Source organism: Eurypyga helias, unplaced genomic scaffold (genome assembly GCF_000690775.1).
Source record: "Eurypyga helias isolate BGI_N326 unplaced genomic scaffold, ASM69077v1 scaffold1419, whole genome shotgun sequence".
NCBI classification, from domain to species: Eukaryota; Metazoa; Chordata; class Aves; order Eurypygiformes; family Eurypygidae; genus Eurypyga; species Eurypyga helias.
In genome coordinates, this window is record NW_010273723.1 from 58,481 (window position 1) to 67,981 (window position 9,501).

Below are 9,501 nucleotides of genomic sequence, written 5' to 3' on the forward strand. Positions count from 1 at the left end.
TACAGGATAGACTGAGTGCTGTCATAGCAAATGAGGAGCTCTGTCAAATGAGGTATCTGAGCCCACTGACCATGAGCCACATGGAAGAACCAGAAAAAGTGGTGAGTGTTTGTAATGAAAGGCTCCCTGCTGCCAGGAACAGAAGGCCCTTCTGACAGCTGGGCTTTATCATCTAGCAAGTTTTACTCCTTGCCATGGACTTGGACTGGGGACATTGTTAAAAGAGTTGAAAACTTTATTATACCTACAGACTATTATCCCCTGCTACTTTTCCATGTGGGTATTAATGATGCTTCCAGGGGAGTCCTAAAAGTAGCAAGCAGGTTCTGGCAGTGGTGGTGAAGGGCATGTGTGCCCAGAGGGTTTTCTCTTTGATCCTGCTGGTGATGGGGAGGGTGCTGAGAAGGAGGAGTGAATGTATCCTGCTGGTCAATAGAAGGTTGCTCAGCTGGCATTGGCAAAAGGGATGTGGTTTCTATGACCATGGGACCCTTTTTGAGAATTGAGGAGTCTTTGGAAGAGATGGGATCCATCTGACAAAATGAGTCAAAAATATCTTTGCCAACAAGCTGATAAACCTGATAAGAAGAGGAGTTTTAAACTAGGAACAACATGGAAGGAAGAGGATGATCAACAATCAAGTGAGAAATTGGAGGGAAGAGTTGGTACAAAAGTATGAGGAGTGTTATGAACAGGACAGACTTTAGAATAATAATAAAAAAAAAAAAAAAGAAAGGCTGAAAGGGGTGAACTTCAATTGTGTGTACGTGAATAAGTATCTATGGGGAAAAAGAAAGCCCTCATACAGTTTTGGGGAAATTAACATGGCCAGGTGCCTCTTTAAAGTGCCAGTGCACAAATGCATGCAGTATGGGGAAGAAACAAGAGAAATGAGAGCTCAGCTAGTAGTTGCAGGTTTATGATCTCATTGACAACGCAGAGATGTAGTGGGATAACTCACGTGACACAAGAACTGAAATGCTTAGCGAAGTGCAGGTTAGTGCACATTGCCTGGGTTCCTCTCCAACATGGCCTAGTTTTAACTCTGAAGCCTCGTTGCAGAGCTATGGAGTCATGGAGATGAGGTGGGGTAGCTTACAGAAGTACTGTAATGGATGAAGCCAGGCTGATTAGGAAAGAGTCTAGGAAGGTGACGAGAGGGGATTGCCCCTTCTGTGCAGGAGCAGCTGGAATGTTTGTTCTGGGATATACGATAAGACAGATGATAGTAAATGAGTCAGGATTAGAGGGCAGATCAGCATGGGTGACACTGTGGTGTGTGACTACTGCAGATCACCTATCAGGAAGAAGTAGACATTACCAGTAAAGGCTTAGTCAAAGAAGGCCCTGAGGGACTCATTTGTCTTAGTGTCTTGTCTCTGTCTCCCCAGCCCCAGTCAGCAGTGGGCCCACCTATATCCTAGTCCTTCTTTGCCTAATAATGTACTTCTTGAAGCCTTTCTTTTTGCCATTCACTTGCCTCACCAGAATCAGGTCCAGATGGGCTTTGGCCTTCCTAAGCATAATCCTGCATAATCAGACAGGGTCTCTAGATCCCTCCAAAATCACCATTGCTTGACTTTCTACTTTGTCAAGATGAACCATTCTTGAGCTTGAAGGAGGTGAAGTCTGAAAATCAAGCAGCTCTCCTAGATCCCTCCTCTGTCCAGGACCATAACTCATGGGATTCTTCTAAGAAGATCCCAAACAAGTCCAGATTCTGCTTTCCTGAAGTACACAACTTCTGACCTGCCAGCACATGTTTGGCATGGTTCAAGTCCCCCATGAGGATAATGTCCAGTGAACATGAGGGCCAGTTGTCTGAAGAAGGCCTTTTCTTTGAGGCCTACTTTTTCTTCCTGATCAGGTGATCTCTAGTAGCCACCCACTACAGTGTCACCCATGCTGACCTGCCCCTAATCCTGACCCATAAACTATTAGCATTGTACACCCCAAAGCAGAGTTTGATGCATTCCAGCTGTTCTCTCACAGAAAGGGTTGTTCTCTCACAGAAAAGGCCTCCTCTCCTTTGCAGTCTGCCTTTCCTAAACAGCCTGGGTCCATCCACTACAATACCCCGCCACAACTCTATGATCCGATAGCTCTGTATCCAGGCCATGAAAGAAAAATTAGGCCATGCTGGAGAGCAACCCGGGCAATATATACCAACCTGTACTTCACCTCACAGCCTCTGAAGTTCCTAGAATAGAAACATAGAATCAGAACAGCCCTGGTTGACAGGGACAACAAAAGGTCCAATTGGTCCTCCCTGGTCCAATCTTCTATAGGAAAAACCTTATCTTCTACCCTGTCCATTTGCATCTTGAAAAACATCCAGAGATGGGGATACTACCACATGCCTGGGGAGGATGTTCCAATGAATGATTATTCTCACTGTAAGAAGTTTCTTTCTTGTATCAAGCTGACCCTCTCCCAGAGCAACTTGTACCTCCTGGCCCTTATCTTCTCCTGGCTCCTGAACAGAGAGACCTCTGTCATCTTTGTACCACCCTTTAAGTACTGGAATACTGTGAAGAGGTCCCCCTGAGCCTTCTCTTCTCCAGGGACAAAAGATCTAACTCCTTCCATCTTTCCTCACAGGGCAGCCCTTGGATCATCTTCACAGTCCTTCTTTGGACCTTTCCCAGACTGTCTGTCTGACGTGAATTGTCAGACCAGAACTGGACACAGTACTCCAAGTGCAGTCTCACAAGTGCTGAGTAGAGTGGGATGATCACAACTCTACCTCTGCTAGTAATACCCCTGAAGATGCAGCCCAGGACCTGCCTTGCCTTTGCTGCTGTAACAGCACACTACTGACTCGTGTTCAGCCTGTTGTCCACCAGGGCCCCCAGGTGCCCTTCAGCAAGGCTGCTCCCCAGCCACACATACCTTATCCTGAACTAGGCTCTGGTTATTTCATCCCAGGTGCAGGACCCTGCACTTATCTTTGTTAAGCTTCATACTATTCTTGCTAGCTCACTCTTCCAGCCTGTCCAGAGCATTCTATAAGGTGGCTGTCCCTTTTCCCAAGGGTGCAGAGGGATCTGGTGGAAGAGCTCATCAAGCCACTTTCAGTCATTTATCACTAATGATGGCGAGCCAGGGAAGTCCCAGATGACTGGAGGTTAACAAATGTAATGCCTATCTACAAGAAGGGCTGGAAGGAGGACCTCGGGAACTACAGGACTGTCAGTCTGACTTGCTGATGGGGAAGGTTATGGAGCAGAACATCTTGAGTGTCATCACATGGCACGTACAGGACAACCGGGTGATAAGGCCCAGTCAGGATGGGTTTATGAAAGGCTGGGCCTCTTGACTAACCTGATCTCTTTCTATGACAAGGTAACCACTTAGTGGATGAGGGCAAGACTGTGGATGTTGCCCACCTGGACTTTAGTAAAGCCTTTGACACCATTTCCCACAGCATTCTTCTGGAGAAATCAGCTGATCATGGCTTGGATAGGTGGATGAATTGCTGGGTAAAAAATTGTCTGGATGGTCAGGCTCAAAGAGTTGTGGTTAATGGAGTTAAATCCAGTTGGTGGCCAGTCACAAGCAGTGTTCCCCAGGGCTCAATACTGTGACAAGTTCTGTTTATCTTTATCAATGACCTGGATGAGGGGATCAAGTGCACCCTCAGTAAGTTTGCAGATGACATCAAGTTGGGTGGGAATGTTGATATGCCTGAAGGTAGAAAGGCTCTACAGAGGCATCTGGACAGGCTGAATTGAGGGACTGAGGCCAACTGTATGAGATTCAACAAGGCCAACTGCAGAGTCCTACACTTGAGTCACAACAACCCCATGCAACACTACAGGCTTGGGGACAAGTGGCTGGAAACCTACCCAGCGGAAAAGGACCTGGGGGTGTTGGTCAACAGCTGGCTGAATCTGAGCCAGCAGTGTGCCCAGGTGGCCAAGAAGGCCAACAGCATCCTGGTCTGCATCAGGAACAGTGTGGCCAGCAGGACTAGGGCAGTGATTGTCCCCTGCACTGGGCACTGGTGAGGCTGCACCTCAAATACTGTGTTCAGTTTTGGCCCCTCACTCCAAGAAAGACATTGAAGGAGATCTTATTGCTCTCTACAACTACCTGAAAGGAGTTGGTGTTGGACTCTTCTCTCAAGTAACAAACAATAGGACAAAGGAAATGGCTTCAAGTTGCACCAGGGGATGTTTAGATTGGATATTAGAAAGAATTTCTTCACTGAAAGGCTTGTTAGGTTTTGGAATGGGGCGCCCAGGGATGTGGTTGAGTCACAATCCCTGGAGGTATTTAAAAAATGTGTAGATGAGGTGCTTAGGGACATGGCTTAGTGGTGGATTTGGCAGTGTTAGGTTAACAGTTGGACTAGATGATCTTAATGGTCTTTTCCAATCTAAAATATTCTATGATTCTATGATCTTCAACCTTCTTTTGGGGCTCTGCTTCTTGACATTTTGATAGCTTCTCTTCCAAGTTGCAAATGCTTCTTAGAAGCCATGTGATAGGCAGAATGAGAATGAACAGAGGTTCACAGAGCCCAGTATGACTCAAAAGATGCAACATTCACATTTCTACTGACTAGTGATACCTGCAATTATACAGATGCAAGAGCTCCAGTGGGATGGGGAAGAGAATCAGTGGAAAAAATGAGAACTTGTAGTATTTTCTAATATTTGAAAATAAAATAAATAAAATAATGAAACGAATACTGCTATTAATACTAATTTGTAATCAAAGTATTAACACTAATAATGTGTAATGAAAAAGGAAAAAAATTATACAACTTCTCACCACTGGCCAACTGATACCCAGCCATCCCCTGAGCAGCAATTGCCTCTCCTGGCCAACTCCCTCAACTTATATACAAAGCATGATGTTTGATGGCATGAAATGTCCTTTGGGGCAGTTTGGGTCAGCTGTCCAGGCTGTATCTCTTCCCAGCTTTTTGTAAAGAACTATGAAGACAGGGGCAGTATGAGAAACTGAAAAAGTCCTTAGTTTAATATAAACATTTCTTGACAAATAAAAATATCAATACATTGTCAACATTCTTATCACAAATCCAAAACATATCACAAATCCAAAACATAGCTCCCCACTAGAAAACATCAGTGTGATATTAACATTCTTCTTAACACAAATCAAAAACATAGCGTTATACTAGCTACTCTGAAAAAAATTAACACTATCCCAGCCAAAACCTGCACACCACCTCACCACCCAGTTTATTTTTATCAGGAAATGTGGTGAGGGTGCTTTCATGCCCATCATCCAGATCATTTATGAAGATGTGGAACAGTGTGGGGCCCATTATCAATCCCTGGAGGACACCACTTGTGACAGGCTGCCAGCCTGACTAAAACCACTCACTGTCATCTGTTAGCCAATTTCCCATCTATGTTGCAGACCACCTATTCAGTCAGTAACCTGCTAGTTTGTCCAGGAGAAGGCTGTGGAAAATAGTGTTGAACACTTTGCTGAAGTCCAGGTAACCAACGTCTACTATTTCTGTCCCCACATCGACAGAAAATGTTATTTTGTTGTAGAAGGTGATCAGATTAGTATGGCATGATTTGCCCTTGATAAATCTGTGCTGCATTTTCCCAGTCACTTGCTTTGTTTGGGTAATAGTAGTTTCTAGGAGAACGCGTTCTGTCACTTTGCCAGGGATGAAGTAAGCCTCTCTTTTACATAAAGTGCAACTCCATCTCCTCTTCTTCACTTTCTAGCTTTCTGGGAGAGTTTGTAGCCATCCATTGTGCTCTTCCAGTCATGTAAGACTTTCTACAAAGTTTCTGTGTTTCTTATGATATGAAAACTCAGATTTGGCACAAGTTCTTCCTATCTGTTGCCCAGACTACGTGCATTGGTATACTTCAGGTGGCTAAACTTAGGGTTCCTGGTTTTGGAAAGGGTTGGGGAGCATTCCACACTGCTCTGGTAAGTGTGCTTATCCATCCTGCTTGAAGTTGCTCAGGTTTTGCATTACCACATGGAAAAGAAGTAGAGGATAGGAGTCTATGCTTTTCACCAGTGGTGGCAGTCCCTCTAAAACATCCTGGATCATCGCACCTCCTTCTCCAATGTACTGTCTGTTCGACAATGAAGCTCTCTGATACCCTTGGAGGTCAGTGCCATGGTGTTCTAGTATTTCTTCTTCCAAAGTCTCAAACAATACCCTATTACTTCTTCATCTGCTATAATAAAGAGCAGCCTGTTAACTTCCTTCTGCAGCTCCTCCAACCACTGCCTGATCAACTGCATCAGAACATGCCTTGTGCAGATGTTCAAATTCCCATTGGATGATAAATGGTCTCAGACAGTCAACCATACTTCCCTCCACTGCCTTTTACTGCAAGCATGTGTGATGGTCCATTTCTTCCCCTCTCAGCTCCTGGACTGCTTTATGGCCTTATAGGTTCCCATCAAACCTCAGCCATTGTGCAGGGAGTTTGGTGGTTAAGTGCCCCTTATCATATCAAAACACTCTTGCACTGCCAAGGGAGGGAATGACTGAACCAGTCACTTGCCTGGTTACTGTGGGGGATGAGAGTGAAATAATTCATCCTCTGCCAGCCCTGAGCCTTACTGCAGTCTGGGTAGATTGGTTCCAGCTAGGAATTCCAGTGACTACCTGCCACATTTAAGACCAGGATGTAACATTATTTATGCCTAAAGTCAATTATCTTGCGACCCTATAAATAGCGGTTCCAAGGATGACTCTTTTGAGCTCTCCTGGACCACAGCAGCTGCGCCCAGCATCTCCCTCAGAGTGGGACACCTCCCAGAGTTCGCAAACTCTCAAGCTTGTGAAATCAGAGAACGGTCAACACAACCTGGGCTGAAAAACCTCGAAGCTCAACTCTTCACCTGCTGAGAGATGCACTCACATCCAACATGAGTATTTTCACCCAAGTCAAGAGGAAATTTTAACAGGTACATTTACATACATACACCTGTATCTATCGCTATTTCTGTATATATATGTGTGAGTGTATGCATGCAACTTTATGTCGATAATTTTGTGAAGTCTTTACAAAAGACTTATTGAAAGTTAAGTCCTGCTAGGGAATTACATAATCTGTGTGACATATCTGAATAGTGTTAAGGTACTTTCAATTATTGCTGTCCCACATTGTTGCTATCCCGAAATTTCCCACGCAGCCACACACTCTGATCCTTTCCCCAATTCCTTAGGTGTAAACCACTGGTTAGGTCTGGCACGAGGGGTGGATTCAGCTGCACTTAGACTTCTCTTTCAAGGAGTTTAGAAAGCAAGGGAGTCCACTCTGACCCTCGTGATGGGAGGAATTTCCTTGCCCCTTTACCCCAGTCTATATCACAACAATCCAATCATGCCTTGATTTCCCTGACTCTGTAAATAATTTTTAATTCGCATATAAACTGTTTTAATCCACTGCTAATTTGATTTTGTCTTTGTATGCTTTTCCATGTCAAATAAGTAGTAGAGTGGACCTTACCATCAAATTCTGTTGTCATGCTTCTCACAAATTCATATTAAAAATAATAGCTTTTCCCCTAATATTTGTGACGTTGATCTTTTAAGCAGCCTAAACCACTCAGCATAGCCTCCATTTGTGACAGCATGCCAAAGGTCTGTTTCCTGCACATGTCATTGCATGTCACCAACTTCTAGTTAGCAGCTCCTAGAGAGAAATTGGAGAAGTCTGTATTTGTCAGTCAGTTTTTGTCCATTCCACTGCAGAGTTCCCTCAGGGTGAGGCTAGCACCACAGTACAGTGTGTCATCCCCTTGATTTGCTACCTGCATCTGCAATGTTAATCTGTTCTGAGAACTGGCCACTGATGCTTTAAAGCAAACCTGGAAATTTTCTCCATAGTCATCATCCTCTTCCCAAATCCAGTCCAGACTGCCACATGGCCCTTGCCAGTACCAGAACATATAGTAGCTGCTCATACTGCCTCCACTCATGCTGCACTGGAAGGTAACTCCATCTCCTTCTTGCACAGTTTCTTGATGTGTTGCTCCAAGGCCACCTGGCCACTGACTGCTGCAGCGAGGAAGAACAGGCCATGATCACTCCAAGATTCAGGAAAGGTCAGGTCAACGCTGGTGGGCCCACTGCAATGGCACAGGACCAGTGGAGCACTAAATCCTTCTCTTTGATGGGCAGAGGAGTAGACCTGTTACCAGGAATTAGGGCTCATGAGAAAGGAAACACCATGTTTCCCTCCCTCCTTTTCCCCGACAGAGGGATTTTTTTTTTTTTATCCCCATTAGAAGCAAGAAGTTTTGCACCTGGGGGACGAATTCCCTTTGCCTTTGACAAGCTGAGGTGGTGAGGAACCCACTCTTCTGTCCTTGAAACTGTTGTGAATGTGCACATGAGTGACAAGGACCTCTCACAGGTAGGTGGTAATTGGGCCCTACTCTGCCATCCTCTACCTGGCCTCTTCTAGTTTGGTTACAGTGCCCCATAAGCAGAATGTCCCATCCAAGTGCAAAGCATTAGGCCCCAAGATGTATGAGTAGCAGGCAGATGCACTGCCTGTATCCACACTGCAGAGGAGTCAGGCTGGACTGAGGTGCCTAACTCACAGCTGGAAGAGGAGAAGGGATGTTCAACCATACTCTGCAGATACGTCTGGGGTGGTAGATCCGGGGGACAGGTCAGGCTACAAGCAGTGAGCATATCTCCAAAAATCCAAGAAGAGCACAGGGGCATGCTCAGTTCCTGGGGGGCATCATCTCTTCCTTTCACTTATCTAGGATGGGCAATAACCCCACACACATGGCAGTCCACACGGCCAGGACCACTCTGTCTTGCCTCTCTCCAGCTTCTGTCTGCAGAACAGTTCTGCCCACCTCTTCTCTGACTGTGCCTCTGCAGCTGCAGTCACTCTACATCCCTCCTAGTCCCTCCCTGGGTGACAAGAGTGAAGGTGAGAGGTGGGAGCTGGAGCAGCACTAGAAGTTGAAGCTATTGGTGGACTCCCGGGTGTCTCTCACTCTGCAGGGTGCAATAAAACCGCAGGAAAAACTCTGGTGGGTAAAAGGTGATGTGTTGCTCTAGACCCACCCCAAGCTTTCCTCTGAGGACTGTAGGATGCTGTTTGGACTTTGAAAATGGCCCTGTGGATGGCAGGTTGTTCTCACAGGGAGCCCCTATCCCTTACAGTTTCTGAGCTGTTGCTTCCGGACAGGATCCCCAGGAGCCCAGCTCTGCTTGGACAGGGCACCCTAGGCAGACATGCTCCTCACCCTGCTCCCTTTGCTCTGGCCCAGCACCCTACTCTTCCACTTGTTCCATCATGCTAACACTTCTCCAGCTGCTTCTTCCTTGGCAAGGGCCTCTCAGAACCCCTAAGCAAAAAAGGTCCTTCAGGGTTCTGGGCCGGTGAAATCTGGATTGTCCTTGGTGCTGAAGGTCTGGGGAATATGTGCAGGTTCAAGCCTCCCAACATGTCTCCCAAAACTCATGTGCACAGGATTCAGCAGGGAGCTGGCTATTGGTACTGCTCAGCAGAGCAG